Source organism: Chanodichthys erythropterus, chromosome 13 (assembly GCF_024489055.1).
Source record: "Chanodichthys erythropterus isolate Z2021 chromosome 13, ASM2448905v1, whole genome shotgun sequence".
Taxonomy (NCBI): Eukaryota; Metazoa; Chordata; class Actinopteri; order Cypriniformes; family Xenocyprididae; genus Chanodichthys; species Chanodichthys erythropterus.
Window position 1 is genome coordinate 2,126,388 of NC_090233.1, and position 11,102 is coordinate 2,137,489.

The 11,102-nt window shown below is 35.6% G+C and overlaps 1 long non-coding RNA gene across 1 annotated transcript; it reads right to left on the minus strand.

The window, feature by feature from the left end:
- Positions 1 to 6,241: 6,241 nt before the first annotated feature.
- On the minus strand, positions 6,242 to 10,515 carry LOC137035054 (uncharacterized). The gene is made up of 5 exons (XR_010897013.1): positions 10,406 to 10,515; positions 9,759 to 9,823; positions 8,147 to 8,213; positions 7,981 to 8,031; positions 6,242 to 7,713 (listed from the first exon to the last, which is right to left on the minus strand). It is a non-coding gene; the product is annotated as an uncharacterized lncRNA (long non-coding RNA).
- Between the last annotated feature and the right edge of the window lie 587 nt (positions 10,516 to 11,102).

Below are 11,102 nucleotides of genomic sequence, written 5' to 3' on the forward strand. Positions count from 1 at the left end.
ATATATTTTTTTTCAGAAATTTTCTTTTTCAGTTTACTTTTTTTGTAAGAATATTTTTGTTCAGTCCCATGTAAATATATCTGCTGTGCTTATGTTGTACTGACTTGTTTACTGTAGTGAAGGAAAAAAAAATAAAAATGTTGCAACAGCATGTGTGTGTATCTGCAAATATTTCTGTGCATGTGAACAATCTGATACATATTTTAGTATTATGGCAAAGCATACTAAAGATGGGGGTGCTTTTCATTATGCCCAACAGTGTGTAGGTGGTTAGGCAAAAATCTGGTAATATGAATGAAGTGTGTGCCATTTCATGCAAAAGTTTGATTTTGATAATGCTCTGTGTAGTTTCGGTTGCAGTGCTTCATTTTGCAGGATATATGAGGTATTTTGCAGTTTGGGTGTGTGGTTTTGTGAATTGTGTTAAGTGTTTTGATAAAACCAGACTAGTTTGAAAAATTGTGTGTTAGCAATTGGAAAAAACTGTAATGAGTGAGTCAACCGATGTGTTCAAATGACCGATTCATTCAGGAACGAAGCTCGGATTCATTCGTTCTAAACGCGGATTCAGTCAGTATAACAAAAACATTTCTGTTGCACGGGGTCTCTGTTCTGCTGGTCATCATTTTGAAATTTTCATTGGCGAAATAAAGGGAAAAAAACAATATTAACAATACTGTGTCTAAAATGTATCTCATATTGTTCATGCTCGTGTGATATTGTAATATGACAAAAACTCATACAAATAATGTTTGTGGCCATCACAATGTTGCGTGTCTAATACACTTGGGTAAAGTTGGTTTTATATTCGCACATTCGGACTTCTGATGAATTCACTTTCCAATAAATGTGCAATAAATTAATGTTTGCGAATTTTAAGCAGCGACAAGGTTTGGCAAGTATTGTTTTAATGGCATATTTACTTGAGAATGTCCACTGAATGTCCAATGTAGTGTGATTCGGATGTCCGAATATAAAAAACTTTACCCAAGTGATGTACAGCGAGTACAGAATGATCAGCTAACAGTTCACAAATGCCCAAGCTGGCTTAACGAAAAACAGGAAGTAACCGTGCATTTGGTCAATTGCACATGATAATGGACTATATGCACGGGTTACTTCCTGGTTGTAGTTAAGCCAGCTCGAGCACTTCCGGTGAACTGTTAGCTGTTCATTCTGTAGTCGTTGTACATCGACAGAAAACCATCTATGGTTGACTTTTTGATGTTGTATTTATATTTTAATGTAGTTATCACATTTATTGATTGCAATAAAGACGAAGCTATTGGGACTGTTTAAAAATGCCTCACACACATTTTTTTCCCAGCACTTCAAATGTTATTTTTAATGTGATGACCACAAACATTATTTGTTCATCCTTCTGAGATTGTCCCCATTGTAAAACCGAACGTTTAAAAATATAGGAAATTTAACATTTGATAGAAAACACTTATCTAAAAATAAAAAAAGACAGTAATTAGCATTTTAACCACCAGATGGCGGCAAAGTAGCATTTATTTGCGCACATATCAGCCATTTCCTCTAAACGTTTTTCACTTCGTTTTTGACTAAATATTAAACATTAAAAAAATAACTAGGTTTAAAATACATTTTGTCAATGTGAAGTATGAAATACTCACAAAATCTTATGAAAAACAATAACTTTTATTGTGAATTACACAGAAAGCGAGTACCGTGCTCTGCTTTGTAATCACAGCAGGGGCACGTTCAAGCTCACACCGGTGCGCAACGTTTTGCTACGTTTTCCGGGTTGAACGACATGTTTCCTGGAAACGGTGTGCAACGGGTTTGAGATGCGTTTTCTCTTGTTTGGTGGGCGTGTTAGAAATGTCAGCCCAATCAGCGGCAACCCAGATAACACACATGGGCGTTTCTTCAACTAGGGGCACTTTTAGCCTTGTGAAGTTGAATAAAATAAACTTGTTCAAAAGTCATGTAACACATTCCCTTAAGTTTAAATAATTTCTCTAGTTTTAAGGTCTGTAAGAGGACAAACTTAGATTACAAGAGAAATTGTTAATATTTTACATTTTTTCCGACCTGCAATGAACAAATGTCATTTCCACCACATCTCAATATACAGCTATTATTTAAAAATAGAATAACTTATGCCACTTAAGAATTATCTAAGATCATTTTTGTAACTTTTACCAGTTTTTCCACAATGTACATTAATTATACATTTGCCAATGAGATAAAATCAACTGCCCTAAGGACCAAATGCTGAACTGTACACCTGTCACACTCTGAAATTTAATATTGGTTTGGGTAAGAGTTTATTAGAAAATAAATAACTATAATTTTTATATTAAGTAGAGCATGATCTCATAAATTGTGGATACATTTTTAATGTGTGATGACAACTTTTTTAATAGTTTTTAAAAATGTGTGTGGTGATGGAAATGACGGGCGGTGGTGGAAATGACAGGGTGTGGTGGAAATGACAATGAGTTAATGTGAATGTAGAGAAACAGTAGAAATATTTATTAGAAAAAACTTAAAGTCTTCACACTCATTAAACTCAATTCACAGAATCACTAAACATAACCACACCTGTTTTAGCGTAGTGCTGAGTTTGATGTATAAAACAAGATTTGTCTCACAGATGAAAGTTACAGTGCATACTGTAAATAACCCACACAAATGATGGCAAGGCAAAAATATAAGCAATAAATGATGCATTAAAATTTCAACATTGTGAGATAATTATGAGGCTATATAATTGTGAGAGTTTGATACTGAAATGTTCTTATTGGTCTCTTGAATGAATACTTATCTTCTGTAAAGAGTAATTGTAAAGAACACCTGAAACTGTATCATTTAAATGGAGGTGTGGAATGTGGAAAATTTTGAGCACCTTGAATGCGTGAGTATGTTTGCATGTGTGTGAGAGAGAGCGTTTGACAGATCTGTCTCTTTTAAGTCTCTCCTTCATATTTTATAGGGTCAGCTTTTATTTTGTCCCTATAGGCCTGTGACCTTTCTTTTGTTGTCTTAGGTGGCATCTTAAAAATAGAAAAAAATGAAATCAATTAATATAAACGTAATATAATTTAGAAATAAAAAATCATAATATAATTATAAATATAAAAAGTATTGTAACATACACTATATTGCCAAAAGTTTTGGGACGCCTGCCTTTAGTGCTTATGAACTTTAATGACATCCCATTCTTAATCCGTAGGGTTTAATATGGAGCTGTTCAGCAAGGTTTAGGAGTGTGTTTATGGAAATTTTTGACCATTCTTCTAGAAGCACATTTGTGAGGTCAGGCAGTGATGTTGGCAAGAAGGTCTGGCTCACAGTCTCCGCTCTAATTCATTCCAAAGGTGTTCTATCACGTTATGGTCGGGACTCTTTGCAGGCCAGCCAAGTTCCTCCACACCAAACTCACTCATCAATGTCTTTATGGTCTTACTTTGTGCACTGGTGCGCAGTCATATTGGAACAGGAAGGGGTCATACCCAAACTTCCCACAAAGTTGGGAGCATGAAATTGTCCAAATTGTCTTGGTATGCTGAAGCTTTAAGAGTTCCTTTCACTGGAACTAAGGGTTCAAGCCCAACCCCTGAAAAACAACCCCCCACCATAATCCCCCTCCACCAAACTTTACACTTGGCACAATGCAGTCAGGCAAGTACCATTCTCCTGGCCACCACCAAACCCAGACTCGTCCATCAGGTTGCCAGACAGGGAATTGTGACTCCTCACTTCAGAGAACACGTCTCCACTGCTCTAGAGTCCAGCAGCGGCGTGTTTTACACCACTGCATCCGATTCTTTGCATTGCATTGGTAATGTAAGACTTGGATGGAACTGCTCGGCCATGGAAACCAATTCCATGAAGCTCTCTACACTGTTCCTGAGCTCATCTGAAGGACACATGAAGTTTGGAGGTCTGTAGCTATTGAGTCTGCAGAAAGATGGCAACTTCTGTGCACTGTGCACCTCAGCACGCGCTGACCCACTCTGTTATTTTACGTGGCCTACTGTACCACTTCGTGGCTGAGTTGCTGTTGTTCCCAATTGCTTTCATTTTGTTATGATACAACTAACAGTTGACCGTGAAATATTTACTAGTGAGGAATTTTCACAAATGCGCTTATTGCACAATCACGGTACCACGCTCGAGTTCACTGAGCTCCTAAAAGTGACCCACACCTGTGAAAGTGAAAGTGACTGGAACTTCTGAATTCAATGATTTGGAGGGGTGTCCTAATACTTTTGGCAATAAAGTGTATTGTTATAAAAAGTATTACACAACTATACTCCCACTATCCATATCAATTGTACTTCTTAACCATAAATGTCATTTCCACCACATGCTGTCTTTTCCACCACAGAGGGCAGTGTGGTGGAAATGACTGTGGTGGAAATTACATTTCTGTAGTTTTTTGTGAAAAAATGGAAGATAGCTTCACTGATTCACTTTGAATTACTACTTAGCATTTCATGTACGCAAAATACTCTTATTTAACTTAAAATGTTTAGCTTTTTAAAAACACCCTTGAAGGTACAGCATGTTTGGAAATGACGTAGAATAAATATATTTACTGATCTAGCAATATTTACCTTGATTTTTCTTCATTTGTTGTTGATGAAAATTTAAAATTTCCTCCATGTCCAACATGTGCTCTGATGTCACTGAACATTTCCACAGAAACCACCTAAACAATCTTTCACACAAACTTTTTAAAGGGACATTACAGCATTGTGGTGGAAATGACACCGATACTGTGTGACAGCTATATTTTGTGTAAAAAGTAATATTGATAGTAGTCTCACATTAAATACTATAATGTATTTTAATTATTTTACTAGTGCTTAATTCAGGTACATTAATAGTTACCAGATAAATCATATTTTTAAACTGTATTTTCATTGTTGAAGTTTAAAAGTCTGGGTGTGGGACAAGGAGAAAACAGTGATTTTGACACCTATAAGGAGGTTGGAAAGTATGAAAAAATCATAATAGAAAGGTAGTAAATTTTTTTAAAGGTGGTTTTGTTGATAGTTTGACAAAGAAAAAAGAATGTCAAAAAATATATGTATTTTTTAAAATATGATCAAAGGACATAAAAGTGCCCATAGTCTAAGAATCACCCACATACGTCGGGCCGATGTTGTCTCGATGGACAAAGTTCCATCGCCGGGACGTAGCTCACGGAGCGTTTGCTCATCGGGAAAATGTCGCCGAGACGTCGGCCTCTGATCGCGAATGCTCTCTGGCCGATGTGTGGACGATGCAAAGCTGTAAATACTGGCCGCTGTGCAGGGGCTTTATATGACCTTTATTTATTTAGGCTGAACCTTTCAGACTACACCGAGATAGCACATTGACACAGAATCAACCTAGAATCGATGTTTCTCACGACATCAAAGACCAACGTCACACACGCCATTCAAAACGAACGGAAAATCGACGCGGATGGTTTGCTTACCTTATGCTGAAACGATGCTGATTTCAGTTGGGCTAAAGTTTTACACAGTTAACACATTTTCGTTTTTAAAAATCTCAAATACTTAATACTAATAGATAAATGAGCATGCTTATGTAATAATCACACATCACATTCAGTTAACATTGTTTTAATATTTACAAAATACAGTTACATATAGCCTGCATGTTTAGAGCATACATCCTCCTATACAAACCGTCAATATGACTAATAGAGAAGGCATTTACATTCAAATACACAGGATTACATGAAAATTACAGGCTCAACAGTCGTGTCAAAAAATTAAAAACAATATTTACTCATGAACAAAACTGGTCATGTTCTTTTGTACATGTTATTTTTATTGGAACACAAAAGGAAATGTAAGGCAGAACATCGAGAATGACAGTCTCAGTCATAATTCACTATCAGTTTCTTTTCTTATGGTGACAGACTGTGACTCTCTCCTTTTATGTTCCACAAAAATAAGACATATGGGTGAGTTGATGATTTATAAAGAAATCTTACCCTTGAAAACGGAGGACAGAAGAATATAGCAGATGAATTGGTTTTCCTTTGTAATTAAAATGCAAGTTCCTCGCTCTTGTATTGCCAGGAATGTAAACTCTTTGGGTGAAAAAGGTGACAAAGATGTAACCCACAATTTCAATAGCATAGACAAAAGTATTTTTAATTACTTTAAAAAAAAATACATATTATGGGTCAAAAAAGAGGTTTAACCCACACTAAAAAGTCATTAAATGCCCATGAGAAGGATGCAATACTAGAGAAACCGGAAAATTAAAGTATGACCATTGGACGAAAAATACTGATTGGGTCAGCAGGGTCCAGCCAATCCCTCATTAACAATTAAATATCACTTGTTTATATATTGATTATACACAAAATGAACAGTAGTTAATAAGATAGATGTGGTTTGTCATTGGTAAAATGAGACTGGAAATTTAATCAGGATATTGTCTCAAATTATGCATGTGCTGTGTAATATATAGTATTATTGTAGCAAAACTGAGCACCTGTGACAGTGGAATCTGTAGAGAATATTTCAGTAAAGTCACTGAGAAAATGTAGGATTTTCAAACTTGTAGTTTTCTTTTCTCTCTCACAACCACAACAGTTAAATTTGTACTAATCTTATTCTACGAATTCAAATTATTCTCAAAGGCTCAAATTTTTGCTGATCATTCAAATAAATGAACTGTAATGAAAAAAATCCTATCATCCATAAAAATGACTCCTATCCCTCTCTAACATAGTCTTAAATATTAATTGTAAAATAGTAGCATTTATAATAAATAATTGGCTACTTTTCATTTCTTGCCAAAAGCATAATTCTACAGTGCAAGGCAATTTTGGGGTGGTGCTGTGTTGATTACTGATTGATTAATAATGACAAGAACATGTTTATCGCTGGATAGAGCACGTGTTTGAGTGGGATGTCACATACTGATATGTCATATGTGAGATCTCGCATATCAGTTCACAAATAAAATCTGTCCATGACTTCACACTTTTGATACAGGTGAACAGCAACTGCAGAATAAAGGTGTGATCACACTACGCTTTTCATTCCATTGACCTCCATTCATATGCACACAAATGCGGGAGACCAGAAACACAAGCTCATGCAAAAAGTTCGGTTTGGAACTCTGACCTGCGAATTCACATCACACGACTATGTGTAAAGAGTACAAAATCGCTACATGAAGGTGTGACCTAATGGCTAAATAAAAAAATACAAAGTGTAGTAAAGTCAAGTAGACTGTATATTTTTATATTTTGAATATACTATTTGTTAAATGTTGAATTCATGTTTATAAAAAGTCTCGATAGACGTCATATCACGCCAGTTGCAGTGTCCGAAGAAATTTCGCATGCTCAAAGTAATGTGTCCGCAGCTTAAATGTGAACATATGAATATCTTAATTTCTGTTTCATAGAATAGGACTTGTGCACCACCAGAAAAGAATTTACAAAGGTTTAACTGTTGTGTTGTTTGTAAGAGAGAAAGAGAGAGAAAAGTTTGCAACGTCTAAAAACATTGTGTGATTATTCTTTACAACTAGAAATTCCAGTGTCACAGGTGCTCAGTTTTGCTATAGTAATACCCTCACAGAACATGGTAGTAATCAGCCATCCATGCAAAAGCAGAGGTCGGTGTGGTGTACTGTTGGTACATCTGTCCAGGCCAAGATCTGATGTCTTCATGCCTTCAGCTGGGGATCCCAGAGACCCTGCAATAAAAATAGTAGAGTTCAAAATCCATTGTACATGCCCATTACAAGTATCGCATCTGGTAACATAAATCAACATTCCAGGTTCAATTTAACTTTAGCTCAATAGACAGTATTTGTAGCATAATATTGCCCAAAAGAAACAGTTTTGAATAGTCCTTTAATATGGCATTTTGTGAGAGGCCTTGTCACATTTTCTTCTATAAGTAATTTTTATTCAAAATTAATGATTAATGTAAAATATAAAGAATTCATGCATTTACAAACCTCATTTGGATAAATATGATGGTTTACACAGGAAAGCCTTTCAGCGATGAGCTGTAATGAAAAAGAAAAGACACATAACATATATACCTATCAAAATAGACTAATACAGATTGAAGTTGTGATCAGTCTCTTGATCTGGGTAGTGGCAGCTATTGGGGAAACTCACCATCTTCATGGCATCAAGGCCACGTCCTGAAGAATCTCCGCGCCAAACGCTGGCGATCATATCTCATCTGGTAACAAGAGCACAGCCATAATTGTAAGAACCCTAATGTAATCTTTACCCCCTGATATTGTATTGGTGAGCATTTTAGAGGCTGAGTATGAGCAGTGTGTAAGCTGACCAGATTTATGTGAAAAATAACTTGAATGCCTAAAGTTGTCGACCCCCTGAACCAGTCAGCATTTAAAGTATTTAAGTATTTGGTAACACTTTAAAATAAGGTCCATTAGTTAACATTAGATACTAATACATTATTAAAATCTTGTTAACATTAGTTAAAGCACAGTGAACTAACATGAACAAACAATGAACAACTGTATTTTCATTAACTAACATTAACAAAGATTAGTAAATACAGCAACAAATGTATTGCTCATAGTTAGTTCATGTTAGTTAATACATTAACTAATGTTTAACTAATGAAACGTCTTGTAAAGTGTTACCAAATATTTAGTAAAACGTATTTAAGAATGTATCAGTAAAACATACAAATAAATAACTCAAAAAAGACCTAGAGAAAATATATTAATGACCATAACATCCTGTTATCATAATAGTTTATCATAACTACAACCACTAAAACATTATTTGTCACCTCATCTCATTTCACTGATTATTTTATGCTAAAGGCTTTTTTCACAGACACTCTCACTGAAACAACCAGGGTTAGTTCATCCAAAAATAAAGTCATTAATTCCTCACCCTCATGCCGTTCCACACCCGTAAGACCTTCATTCATCTTCTGAACACAAATTAAGATATTTTTGTTGAAATCCGATGGCTCTGTGAGGCCTGCATAGCCAGCAATGACATTTCCTCTCTCAAGATCCATAAAGGTACTAAAAACATATTTAAAACAGTTCATGTGAGTGCAGTGGTTCAATATTAATATTATAAAGCCACAAGAATATTTTTGGTGCGGCAAAAAAAAACAACACACAAAATAACGTGATAGCCGATTTCAAAACACTGCTTCAGGAAGCATCAGAGCATTATGAATCAGCATATCGAATCAGCGGTTCAAAGTGACAAAGTCACGTGATTTCAGCAGTTGGGCAGTTTGACACGATCCGAATCATGATTCGATACACTGATTCATTATGCTCCGAAGCTTCATGAAGCAGTGTTTTGAAATCGGCCATCACTATATAAGTCGTTATTTTGTTTTTTGGCACACCAAAAATATTCTCGTGGCTTTATAATATTAATATTGAACCACTGTACTCACATGAACTGATTTAAATATGTTTTTAGTGCATTAATGGATCTTGAGAGAGGAAATGTCATTGCTGGCTATGCAGGCCTCACTGAGCCATTGGATTTCAACAAAAATATCTTAATTTGTGTTCTGAAGATTAATGAAGATCTTGCGGATGTGGAACGACATGAGGGTGAGTAATTAATGATGTTATTTTCATTTTTGGGTGAACTACTAACCCTTAAATGATTTTAAAATGTTATTTTTTTTTTTTTTTTTTTTTCAAAAACAAACAAAAAAAAAATCTTACAGACCCCAAACTTTTGAACAGTAGTGTATGTTTGAGGATTTGCTTACTGGTTATATGGTTTTTAGCCTGAGATTTTCTTGGACAGGAGTGCAGGCCATCAGCATGGAAGAATCTAGAAACATAACAAACAGTTTATCACAGAGCCTATATAATGTCAGGTTCATTAGAATCAAACCAGCTACAGCAAAGGTGAAATGCAGGTAAGAGAAAGTAGAATAAACAGAATATATAAACAAAAATTTATTAACAAAATTTGTTTTAGGCTTACTTCATTTTATATTGCTCTGTGTTACTTACATTTGGATGTCAGAACCTTACAAACTGTAATATTAAAAAATAATTTTGCAAAAGAAAATAACATGCATGGTGATATAGGTAAAATATTTTGTGGGGCAACACTTTGGAATGGGAAACATATTTACTATTAACTTTTGCCTCAAACTCTTAATAAACTGCTTATTAATAGACAGTAAGGTAGTTACAGCATTTAAGGGTGGATATCAGGTGGGATTTAGGGATGTTGTAGAATAAGGTCATGCAGAATAAGGCATTGATATCTGCTTTATAAGTAATAACAGCCAATATGCAAGCTAATAAGCAACTAGTTTAAAGTGAGAATTGTTCCCCATACTAAAGTGTTATCCTTTGTGGAATAAATGCGTATGAAGTTAATTAATGATCTTCATCAGTTCACCTGAGTTTCATAAAGTTACTCCTGTCAGCAGCTCTTCCCCCTCCGGTGATGTAGATTTGTTCACCCGTGAAGTACGGCGGTAAAGTTAGTTTAACGTTTGACATTCGTCAGAAATTCGGTTTCATACCCAATTAAACTCTAAGCACATTTCACGTTTTCAGCCCAAACCAACTCAGATATGCATAAACAAATGTCCTTTGCATTGCACAAGGCTTAATTTCACCAAATAAAATATATAATAATTAGCCCTATAAATCAATTAAACAATTTAACTATATGACATTATGATATCTGTAACGAAGGCGGGACTCAGGTAGGGATCCAAATGCAGCGTTTTATTAGAAGTGAGCGTGGTCGTACAGGCAGGGTCAAACAGGAACAAACAGGAGCAATAAGGAACAGGCAGAGTCGTAGTCAGGGTACAGGCAAGGATCGAGGCAGGCAGCAATGGGTCGTAAAACAGGAATCAGGCAAGATCAATCACAGATAGACAAACAGGATACAAGGAAACGCTCAGAAATGTAACACGAGTGAAAACAAGACTTCGCGATCAGGTGATGAGTGTGTGAGTCTTTTATGGTCCAGGTAATGCATGGCAGCTGGATGTGGTGATTAGTGTAGTGATTGGTGGAGTGAGTGCAGGTGATTGGCAGAGAGGATTATGGGGAATGTAGTCCAGGAAGTGACAGGAACTGAC